The sequence below is a fragment of the Pseudonaja textilis genome, chromosome 13 (assembly GCF_049901715.1).
Source record: "Pseudonaja textilis isolate UNSWEBS1 chromosome 13, rPseTex1.2, whole genome shotgun sequence".
Lineage (NCBI taxonomy): Eukaryota > Metazoa > Chordata > Lepidosauria > Squamata > Elapidae > Pseudonaja > Pseudonaja textilis.
This window is the reverse complement of record NC_142002.1, coordinates 10,523,938-10,536,255: the sequence shown is the minus strand read 5'-3', so window position 1 is coordinate 10,536,255 and position 12,318 is coordinate 10,523,938.

Here is a 12,318-nt window from a genome sequence, read left to right as displayed (position 1 = left end):
GGAGGAAGAGGAGGAGGAGGGGGAGAGGGAGGAGGAGGAGGGTGCTAGGGAAATAAAAGCTGAATAACCAGCCAAAGAAAATGAAAGGGGGCCTTAGAGAAATGGCTGAGGCTGCTTTCCTCCCCCCACCCCCACCCCAGGGATGGGGGAGGAAGAGGAAGGCACTCTTAGAAGCATGTACAGAGAGCTGAGGTGCCCTCTCCCTGCTTTCTACGGCCCCACCTCCCCTGTGCCTTCTGGAGGAAAGGAAGGCGCTTAACATCATTCTTCCATCCAGGTCCTTTGGAGAGAGAGAGAGAGAGACAGAGTAATTTTCACTGAAGCTCACTATGTTGTTTCCTGTGCCACTGACTTCAAACCACTACTTCCACCTCAAATCACCATCCACCCCTGCAAGGAAAGGGAAATAAATGGATATAGAATAAGATTGGGAGGAGCGATGGCCTTGCTCCCGTTTGGGGGAGGGGGGAACAATCCTGATTCCATCCCTGACAGAAAGTGGGGAACCCCTGAACTGAGTCTGAATACAGACTCTTCTAGTGGGAATCTCTTGGTTTGAATACCCCTTTCAATCATCTGCTTCTTCCATCCTGTCTTCAACTTTGCTCAGATTTATTGATTTGTAAAATTGACTGGCCGTCATCCAGTCAACCTGACTCTACCCTGAATTAAAGAATTATAGGGTCATAAAAGGGAGTTTTATTGGCCGCCCATTTTACCACAAGGTAACTCTGGATAGCTTGCAATCATTATAATAGTAGGGATTTTAATTTTACCTCTCCCTCCCCCCCTCTCTCCATCTACCTACCTACCTACCTATCTCTAATATAATATATATAATGGTAGATAAATAGATGATAGGTAGTTGATATAGATGATGGCTAGATGGGTGATAGATGTAGGTAGGTAGATAATATCAAATGCTATAATTCAATTACAGGTGGGGAAGGTGGGGGCAGGAATGAAGCCAAGCAAAATAAGACGAGAGCTTCTTCTACTTTTTATGGTAAGACTGTAGTTGGCCGTGATCTGAAGTCCCCAGTGAGTTATGCATAGTCCACTGAAGGATGGTCTAGCTTTCATGCATAAGAGGAAAGAGTCCATGCATCTTCTGGAGACTTGGTTCCTTCCAAGGAAGTGTGAACCAACCTCAGCCGCACATCACAAGCTAGGAAACTTTGGTACTAATGGGGTTTCCTACAGTGGTAGTATTCAATTTTTTTTTACTACCAGTTCTCTGGGTGTGGCTTGGTGGGTGTGGCAGGGGAAGGATACTGCAAAATCTCATTCCCTCCCCACCCCACTAACCTGCTTTCCAGCTCCGTTCTCCTCTTCAGGGCAACCAAAGAAGACCCAGCCGATCAGCTGGGACTCAATGGGAGGCAGAGAAGAGATGGGGTTGGCGGGGCCAGTCAGAGGTGGGATTTGCCTTCTGGTTCTCCAGAATTGGTCAGAACCTGCTAAATACCACCTCTGGTTTCCTAGCCTGGTGACAGAACTTCCAGAAGGGAGACAAGCTCAGAGAACAACAAGAACTCAATATAGGGCTATAGTACGCTTGTACAATTTTGAAAGGCCCTTTCCTGCCCCAAGCTGAAGTTTCTGTTACCAATTCTTGCTTTGCTTTGCTTCCAGCTGATAGCAGTTGAACTGTTTTGTCTGTATGAGAGATCCTGTCTGAACACATTTACCATTTGTGTTTACACCAGAGTTAATGGAGATAGTTCTGCACTTGCTCATTATGCTGAACTATGAAGTTAGCAAGACTCCTGGGTTTTACTACATTATGCAGTAACGCACCCAGCAAACTAAAATCACAACTTCCCAAGGTCAGAAAACTGGACACACACAGGCAGCCGCTAAGCCAGAGGTCTCCAGACTTGGCAACAGTATAGCTGGCTGGAGAATTCTGGGAGTCCACAAGTCTTAAAGTTGCCAAGTTTGGGGACCCCTACGCTAAGCTTTTAACTCAGCCACCTAAATCAACTTGTATGAACACAGGCGCTTGGAAGGAAATCCTGCTCATAGAGACTAACTCCTTGGTAAAAGTGAGCAACCTACCATGTGTTTTCAGACCACATGCAACTTCAGGCATTTTAGCCTAGCAGCCCCTCCTGATTTGATTAGGGCTCAGGGTGTCCTGGGAACTCAAAGAATCGGAACATTCTGTAAAATATGCTCATGTTAATCAAGGGCAAGCCTATTGTGCCAGAAAAACAAACAAACCACAAAACAGCTGGGGAGTGTGCCATCTTTTTGGATGCTGGTAGCATTTAGAAGCCCATCTTACCTTCCTGCCTTGCAGTTACCTGGTGAGCACATATCTAAGATAGGGTGACCTTGTTAGTCCTTGCTCCCTGGGGTGGGAGAGTCAAGATCTTCCTTCCTTCCTTCCCTCCTTCCTTCTCCCTTCCTCCTCCCCCCTCTCTCTTCTTCCTTCTTCCTTCTTCCTCCCTTCCCTCCATCCTTCCCTCCCTCCTCCCCCCTCCCTCCTTCTTCCTTCCTTTTTCCTCCCTCCTTCCCTCCTCCCTCCCTCCCTCCTTCTCTCCTCCTAAGAAACTTGCACATATCTATCGGCACTCCTTTAAAAAAAAAAAAAACACTCCGACGGCTCCCTTTTCGAATTTCTGCGAGGGATCAAAGGAGAGGAAGACATTCCCCCACCCCTTCTCCCCACGGGCCCATTGGCGCTGGCATTGGGCAAGAAGGCCGGGGAGCGATTGGGAGCGGAGGGCCGAGCGCTCAGGACCCCTGCCCGCATTCCTTCAGGGGAAGGGGGCGGACGGGGGGTAATGGAGGCCTTTCTCACCCTCCGCGGGGCCTGGCTGGATTCTCGGCACGTCCCTGTCTCTTCTACCGCTCCAGCTATTCAGCCTGTAATTGAACGTCAATGGCAGCTGGCGATGAGGTCAGTGGCGCCGGCGTTTCTCACACATTTTTCATGCAAATCCCTTCGACTCTAAACAAATTTGAATAAACCCCCATTGTGCGGGGCCTTCTATGGGCTTCGCGCTCCCTGCCCCACTCCGCCCGTCCCCCCAAATAAAGTTCCACGGCTCTCGCTCGCTCTTTCTCTCCACCAACTCCCCCAGCCAGGGGCGGAGAGAGGAGGGAAGCAAGAGAGTAGTTTATTTTCCTTTCTCCCCACCCCACCCGTAAAGGAAGGCGAGTGTGTGTGTAGGGGGGGGGGAGAAATAAATTAGGAGCCCGCGAAAGAAGAGAAAACAGGCCAGTCTGGGACAGATCTAAAACTGTCCTAAAGCCGGGGGGAGGGGAGGGAAAAAACCTCGCTAGGAGGGAAGGCGGTGTCAGCTATCAATAGTAGGAAAAAGAGCTAAATGGTTCCAAGTGAGGTGCCTGGATTGGGAAGAAAGGGTTTTCCAAGGGTGGGGTGGGGGGCAGGTGTTGTGAAAGGCACACAAAGACTTCAGTCTTGCTCTCACCCCCCCCCCTCCAAGTTTACAAGTGCCATGTTGATCGGTTTTCTATCTAGAAGTCAGATCCATTCAGTTTAATGGGATTGCCCCACTGGGGCTTTCCCCCACCCCCCAAAAGTTATTTCATTTATTTGCTGACCTACAACCTAAAATATTTCTCTCCACCCCGGCCCCCTGTGTTACCTTGCTTTGGAGAGAGGGAAGGAGGGAGAGAGAGGGAGGGAGAGAGAGGGGGTAAGGAAGGAGGGAGGGAGGGACAGAGTGGGAGGGAGGGAGAGGGAGAGAGGGGGAGGGAGAGAGGAAAGGAGAGATAAAGTGGGAGGGAGGGAGGGAGGGGGAGGGAGAGAGATAAAGTGGGAGGGAGGGAGGGAGAGGGAGGGGGAGGGAGGGGGAGGGAAAGAGAGGGAGATAGAGAGGGGGAGGGAGAGGGAGGGAGGGGAGGGAGGGAGAGAGGGAAAGAGAGAGGGAGAGAGAGTGGGAGAGAGAGGGAGGGAGAGTGGGAGGAAGAGGAGGGAGGGGAGAGTGGGAGGGAGAGGGAGGGAGGGAGAGGGGGACGGAGGGAAAGAGGGAGAGGGAGGGAGGGAGAGGGGGACGGAGGGAAAGAGAGGGAGAGAGAGTGGGAGGGAGGGAGGGAAGGAGAGAGAGGGGGGGGAAGCGAGCTACCGACCTTTTCTGATTGACAAGTTCAGCGTCTTAGCTACTGACCCCCCCAAATAGTGCACCAGTTCAGTCTGGCAAAGTACAACCCCATCCAGGATCCAAAATGACAAAATCACCAAGTCCTGGCATGGGGAGGAACCCAAAGCCCCTCCATCTTCCCAGGATAAGACTGCTATCATTTTAATTTCGGATATGGGATTGACCTAAATAAATGGCAAAAATTGTGGTCTCAAAATTATAAAATGACAATGTCACCTTCGTATAAAGAAAATTTGTATAAGATATTTTACAGGTGGCACTTACCCCTGACAAGAATTGCATGGATGTTCAAGAATAAATCGGACAAATGTTGGAAATGTCATCAGATACCTGGTTCATATTACCACATGTGGTGGACGTGCTTGGATGCAAAAAGATATTGGACTATAAGCCACACATGGTTGGAAAAAATGACAAAACAACACATAGACTTTAAACCTGAGATATTTTTATTGGGAATTATACCATAAATAGATTGTAAAGAATTGAAATATTTGATTGTAAATGTTTTAACAGCAGCTAGAATTGTATTTGCTAAGAATTGGAAAAATGAAAAAATACCTATGCAGGAGGAAATTATTAAGAAAATCATGGACTGTGCCAAAATGAGTAAATTGACATTTGAAATTAGAGAACAAGAGGATAAACAATTTTATATGATATGGGATTTATTTTATCAATGGTTCGATAAAAAAACATGGTAAAGAAATAGATTAGTAAGCCTTACAATAAAAGTTAATAGATTGATAAAGAATACAGTATAAAATATATAACCATTGGATGAATGTATAAGATTAAATCATAATGAAAATTAGAATATCTCATATAAAATGACGGAAAAATAGTTAAATGAATGTTTAATAATTGATATTATATAAGCACAAGCTAGACCGATAAGGTGAGAGTTTATATAACTTGTGAGTAATGGTAAAAAAAGGATAGCACAAAAGATGGTAACCAACTGACACACTGTATGTATATAATTGAAAGAGGGTTTTATGTTTTTATGTTTTGTTTGTATGTTTGTTGTAAAAAATAAAAAACTTTGTTTAAAAAAAAGACTGCTATCATGTTATTATTAACTTATAACATTTGGGACTTAGTCTTGTTGATTGGAAAAAGAGAGAGAGAACAACAGAGATTCTGTGTTATTTTAAGGATTAGTCCATGTGTGGTTAAGTTGGTTCTCATGCATCTGATGAATTGGACTTTAATATATTGTGGCATGTGGTATAATAAATGTATTAATCTCCACTAGAATATGTTGAGATATCACACACACACACACACCCAAGTAATTCTTTCAGCACTGGGTTAAAGGACAGCTCCATAATCAATTTAACTTGGGTTAAGCTAAGAATAGTGGGGAAGTTGGTTTGGTTTCCTTGACAACACTACAAAAATGGTTTTGCCATTTCTATCTTCTGAAAAGCCTTTTTGGATTCCTAGTCCAGTTTACATCTCTGGAGCTTCTTAGAGATGTTTCATACTTAGATTCCAAGTCCAGAGAAGATCATGAGCAATGAGAAATTGGTTCCTGCTTCCAGTTTCAAGATTAAGATATCTCACTTAGAACATATCAGACTTTCCCCCCCCATATTTCAGATTCAGGACAAGTGAATGAATATCCCTTCATTTAAAAAAAGCCTGATAATTATATTTTTAAAATTCTTGCATCTGGAAGATAAAGTGTCCTTTGAGCGAAGCTCACTTCCTGATGATTTCATAGCCAATTCCATTTGTTCCGTAGCCAGCAATATGGTAGATAATATGGCTGCTTACTACAGAGTTTTCTTTTCCTTCTTTCCAGTCTAACTTATAGCTTGGGAATTTCTTTTGGTCTCCCATTCATGTGCTAACCAGACTTAACCTTGCTTAGCTTTTTAAGATTAGCTAAAATCTAGCAAGTTTTTGCCAGAACACTAACATTTTAAAGGATTAGGGTTAACTGCCTTTGTTTGTTTGTAATAGGCAATAATTTTCTTGGAGTAGGTTCAGTTTGGTCAGAACATTTTTAAAGTCATGGGACCATTATGGGGGGGGTGTTCCTAAAATAGGTGGAAGTTTGTCCACTGAATTGAGAGTCCTACCAGATGTCTCTTCCCAAAGAAAATTTTTGAATTCTTTTCAACCAACTTTCAGAAGAAATGTGCTATCTGGGTGGTTGAATGTTTGTGGAACTTCATTTCCAGGAAATTATGTGCGTCCTATATTTTCTGACTTTCCTGCTGTTTAAAAATGTGATGCTCTGTAACTGGTAGTGGGTTAATAAATTTTGATGGTTCTTTACATGTGGCGTCTTGTTCTCTTGCAGATGTTTCAGTGCCAAACTAAGTAACATCATCAATGCTAAACTAGACACAGAAAGGATCAAATACCCCACAATTCAACCCTGAACTACAAATATTCTCTTCTATTGATGCAGATTCTCAGTCATCCATGTAGAATTGTCTGGAAGTTGAGTAATGGCAGTTGGACTTATTGTCCTGACCACTTGAAATGTTTTGCTGCTTATCCAAGTAGCTGCTTCAGACTTCCACAAGAAATTCAAGACCACTTCACAGTTTCACCAAGAAGGCCATACTTAATGACCCCTAAGAATTTTAGGAGTTAGCAAATGACAACGATTCTGTGCCTACTCAGATTTCACCCCCTCCCAACTTATTCAGTTTGAAAAAGTTACTTGGATGAACATCAAAATGTTTTCAAAACAACAAGAAAACAAGTCCACTTGCCATGACTCAACTTCCAGTCTTGTACAAATCCTTTACATCATTTCATCTCAGCTGGTATTCTTTGCAGATGAGTTAGATTTCAGTTCTCTTAATTCATGTATTGCCTTCCAATATATCTAGAAAACACTAAGTTTGAAAAAAAAAACCTCTTGTTTGTTTTGTATTAATTGTATTAAGCCCCAGGAGGAAATAAAAATTGGTCCTATGGTGCTACAATGATGTAGCATTGTAATTCAAACTTTACCTCACCTTCCCACCCCCTTTTCTCTCATTGTTCATATACATGATAGATAGATAGATAGATAGATAGATAGATAGATAGATAGATAGATAGATAGATAGATAGATAGATAGATAGATAGATAGATAGATAGATGATAAATAGTTAGATAGATGATAGACAGAGATAGAAAGATTAGATAGATACAGTAGATAGATGATAGAGATAGAAAAATTAGGGCCCAATTGGCAAAAGAAAGCTTAGGACCATTTTGGTTGGAAACATGTGGAAGAGGCCATCAGAATTTCATTTTTTAATGTGTGCCAGTGTGTTCATGGAAGAAAACGACATTAAGAAGGCATCCGATTTGCATTTTGATGCCTGCCATCTTGGCAATATTCACCCACTTGCAGATGAAAGCTGCCTTAGGAGGGCATTAAGATGGCATATAAATCTCTGAAATGGTGTGCATTGATTGGCCTGTTTAAATCAGACCACAGCTCTTGGGAATACAGGTGGCAAGTTAAAGCTCACTTCCTTCAGCAGACTTGGATGCTGCTATATCTGTAGCTTTATTTCTGTTTGAATTGTGTGCATGCAATACAGTTTGATCGAAATGTTGCTGTAGTCTATTTCACACAGAAATCATCCACACCCAAGCTCATACTGGGAAAAAAGAGGAAAGAGAGCGGGGAGAGGGGGGGAGAGAAAGAGAGTAAGAAGAGAGAGGGGGAAGGAAGGAAGAAAAAGAGAAAGAAAAAGAAAGAGAAAGAAAAAAAGAAAAAAGAAAGAAAGGAGAAAGAAGGAAGAGAGAGGGAGAGAGAAAGGCTCCTATAAATACTTGTTCAAATCCATTACAGCTTATTTTTTTAAGCTGCAAACGGATTTTCTGTGCTTCAGAATGCCCTAAATGTATTGAATACCATAAGTTGGAGTGATGTTGCAGATTCAGTGCTGGATGCCAAAACCTGGGAAGCAGTATGTGACTGACAGTGGCAATGACCACGGTTAGGCTGAGATGATTTATGATCAAACCATCTCTGTCTGCTGCCTGATAGACAGACGTATTATACAGCCGATCTCCATCTATCTTGCCATAAAATCTGTCATTTTTATCGTGCTGGGACGGGCACCTTCCCCTTCTTTTTATGCACACCCCTCCCCCCCTTTTTGAGCAGATGGCAATCAAACCTCATTGTTTCTGTTTAATGTGCTCTTGGGTGGGAGGTGGAGGAGGGGCACAGGACCACTGTCTAAGGCTGGATGGGCAATGAATAATCACCCATGCAGATTTTCTAGCCTTGTACCTTTGCACTGTGGAAATTAGCATGAGGTTCCCACCGTCTCACCCAAGCCGACATCCCTATCTTTCAACACTTGCCTTGAACTTGGCCATGGGGGAATCCTTGGGCATGTCTTTTCAAGAGAAACAATATGAGCTTTCTTTAGGCCCTCCATTGTCCTTGTTCATCTGTAGATTTCTGGGTGTGAAAGGGCCCTTCTTCCCCATATCCCGCCTCCATTATGTGGCGGCTGAGAGGAGAAATCTTAACTACATCACTGTTCTGATTCTCTTGTGAAGTCAAAAGCTGGGGGACCCCAAGCCAAGATTTATGATTCTGGATCTCCATCTCATTTTACCCCAAAGAGAACCTACAATGGACTCCTGAGATATTGCTGGTTCAGTTCCAAGTGCAGCTAGACAAAGATCCAATCTTGTGTCTTCTTTGGAACTTCCCATTCTGCTTTTTGTTGAATGATACTGAAATTCCTCATTGTAGTTTCCTGGAGTTGAGCAGAGGAATAGGGCATTTCTCAGTTATCTGTATTTTCTCCCACATTTCCACTCCTCTACTCACAATAGAATACCTTATGCCACCAGACTTGAAATTTTAGGCTTAGACAACTTAGAACTATGCTGCCTTTGGTTCGACCTAAGCATAGTACATAAAATTATCTATTGCAATGTCCTACCCATCAGTGACTACTTCAGCTTCAACCACAGCAATACATGAGCACAAAATAGTTGCAAACTCAAGGTAAACCACTCCAAACTCGATTGCAGGAAATATGACTTCAGCAACAGAGTGGTCAATGGCTGGAATACACTGCCTGACTCTGTGGTTTCTTCCCTAAACCCCCAAAATGTTAACCTTAGACTGCCTACTGTTGACCTAACCTGATTTCTAAGAGGTTTGTAAGGGGCATGCATAAGTGCACCAACATGCCTACTGTCCCTGTCCTAATGTTCATTTTATTTGTATCCATTTCATGTTATAAATCCATTTGCTGCTATAAATCATGTTTATACTTATATCTGTTATCTAATAAATGCTTGACAAATAAATAAAATAAAATAAAATTTCTTCCAAGAGTTTGTTCCAATATTTGAGGGGCTGCCACAGAGAGGAAGGGGTCATGCTATTTTCCAAAGCACCTGAAGGCCAGGCAAGGAACAATGGATGGAAACTGAACAAGGAGAGATTCAACTTGGAAATAAGGAGAAACTTTCTGACATTGAGAGCAATCAACCCATGGAACAGAAGTTGCCTTTGGAAGTTGTGGGAGCATCATCACTGGAGGCTTTCAAGAAGAGACTGGACTGCCATCTGTCAGGAATGGTGTAGGGTCTCCCACTTGGGTGCGGGGTTGGACTAGATGACCTACAAGGTCCCTTCCAACTCTGATTATCTGTTATCTGTTATAGCAGTTTACAGAGGCAAACCACAAACCAACTAAATGACCTACATTCAGCTGTTGTTGTTGTTTTTAAGTTTAAAACTTCCAAGCCTAGTTGTATGAATGCATCCCACTCAGTTTGCAACTGCCCTGGAATGTGGTTTGAACACAGGCATAGAATTATTGGTAGAACCCTAATGCCTTGACTTACAACAATTCATTTAATGACCGTTCAAAGTTACAATGGCCCTGAAAAAAATAACCGCTTTTCACACTAATGACTGTTGCAGTTCCCCCCACCCCCAATGATCACATGATTGAAATTCAGGTGCTTAGCAACGGGCTCATATTTATGACGGTTGCAATGTCCCAGGGTCATGTGATCCCCTTTGACAACCTTCAGGCAATTAAGTCAATGGGGAAGCCAGATTCAATGAACAGCCATGTTCCTAACTTAACAATTTCAGTGACTCCTTTAACAAGTGTGGCAGGAAAGGTCGTAAAATGGGGCAAAACTCCCTTAACAACTGTCTCGTTTAGCCACAGAAATTTTTGGGCTCAACGGTGGTCACAAGTCAAGGACTACCTGTCTGTACAGAGCTGTGGCTAAAATGGTTAGAAGGCAGTACTACAGGGCTAACTCACTGCTCACAGCCAGGAGTTCAGTCCAGACTGGTTCAAGGTTGACTCAGTCTTCCATCCTTCCGAGGTGGGTAAAATGAGAACCCCAATTGTTGGGGGCAAGAGGCTGACTCTGTAAACCCCTTAGACTGGGCTGTGAAGCACTGTGAAGCGGTATATAAGTCTATGTGCTATTGCTAAGTGGGAAGGAAGGAAGGAAGGAAGGAAGGAAGGAAGGAAGGAAGGAAGGAAGGAAGGAGGAAGAGCCATGGTGGCGCAGTGGTTACAATGCACCATTGCAAGCTAACTCTGCCAACTGCCAGCAGTTCGATCCTAACCTACTCAAAGTTGACTTAGCCTTCCATCCTTCCGAGGTGGGTAAAATGAGGACCCAGATTGTTAGGGGCAATATGCTGACTCTGTAAACCACTTAGAGAGAGCTGGAAAGCACTGTGAAGTGGTACATAAGTCTAAGTGCTGTTGCTATTGCTATATAAGGCACTATGAAGTGGTATATGGTTAAGTGCTAAGTGCTATTGCTATTGCAGGCTAACTCTGCCTACCACCAGCAGTTGGATCCTGATCACTCAAGATTGACTCAGCCTTTCAGCCTTCCAAGGTCGATAAAATGAGGACCCAGATTGTTGGGGGCAAGATGCTGACTTTGTAAAGCACTTAGAAAGGGCTGGAAAGCACTGTGAAGTGGTATATAAGTCTACGTGCTATTGCCATTGCTTTTCTTCTAGCAGCTGGGGGAATGGTTGAGCTGAGAGCATGTTATGCAGAAGACTACAAGCTTCATGACTGAGTAGCACTCAACCCAACATTTCCCGGGTTATCTTATGTCTTAGCTATGGACACACACACCAATTCTTTTTTTTTACCCTTCTCCAGCATTCATTTTACATCACAACCAACCCTGTGTACATATTATGATCATGATAGAATGCAATGAACAAATGGCACCTTGTAGAAAGGATATTTCTTAGACTTACTCGTCCCATAATGCCCCTTTTCCTAGTGAGGGTGCGAAAACCCTCCCACCCTCCTCCAGCCTCACTTGCATACTGACCAGACAATGTACACAGCTTCTTCTATTCAGGCTGCTAATATGTGTAGATTCCCCATCCCCTTGTGGTGAATACAGACAATGGGTCCGTATTTATGCACACTTGCCATTCAACTCACATTAACCTGCCAATGTATACAGGCTGACGAGAGAGAGAGAGAGAGAGAGAGAGAGAGAGAGAGAGAGAGAGAGAGAGAGAGAGAGAGAGAGATGGTTCACAAACACAGTTGCCAGATTGTCAGCAGTCACAATATACCAGTCTCGGGGAAATAGCTTGTTTCTGCATGTCCACTACAAAGTGAATGCATTTCTCTCCCACATGCATAGAATAGAGGAAGTAGAATTGATCTAATTGCTCACTCAGCTTGAAGCTGCAGGAATCTCTCAACCCAACACCAAAGGCTTCCACAGCCTGGTGCAAATGCAAAGCCATTGAGAATCTTCTGAATTTGTGCGACCATTTAGGAAAAAAGCAGTTTTGTAAATTTTAGACTCCTGTTTTCCTAGCTATGTGCCCACTGCTGCCCCAAATGATAAAAATCTTACTTAAAAATGGAATAAAGTCAGCATTGCTCTGTTTGGCTGACCTCCTGCCCATTTGCTGAATAGGATCTGGATCTTTATTCCAAAGCCTGTCTCTGGTGGCACATTTCTTTGGTGGGAACCAAAAATGTTGTCAAAGAAAGAAAACCCAAACCCAAACTGCTTTTATTTTCATTCGTCTTATTGACTAAATAAGATATTAAAATGAACAGCACAGATAGTGAAAACAGGGAAAGGTTTTATTATTAAAATAAGTATCATTGTCAACATCTTCCTCCAAACAGGTATATTTGTTAGTATTCATAGACACTTTTA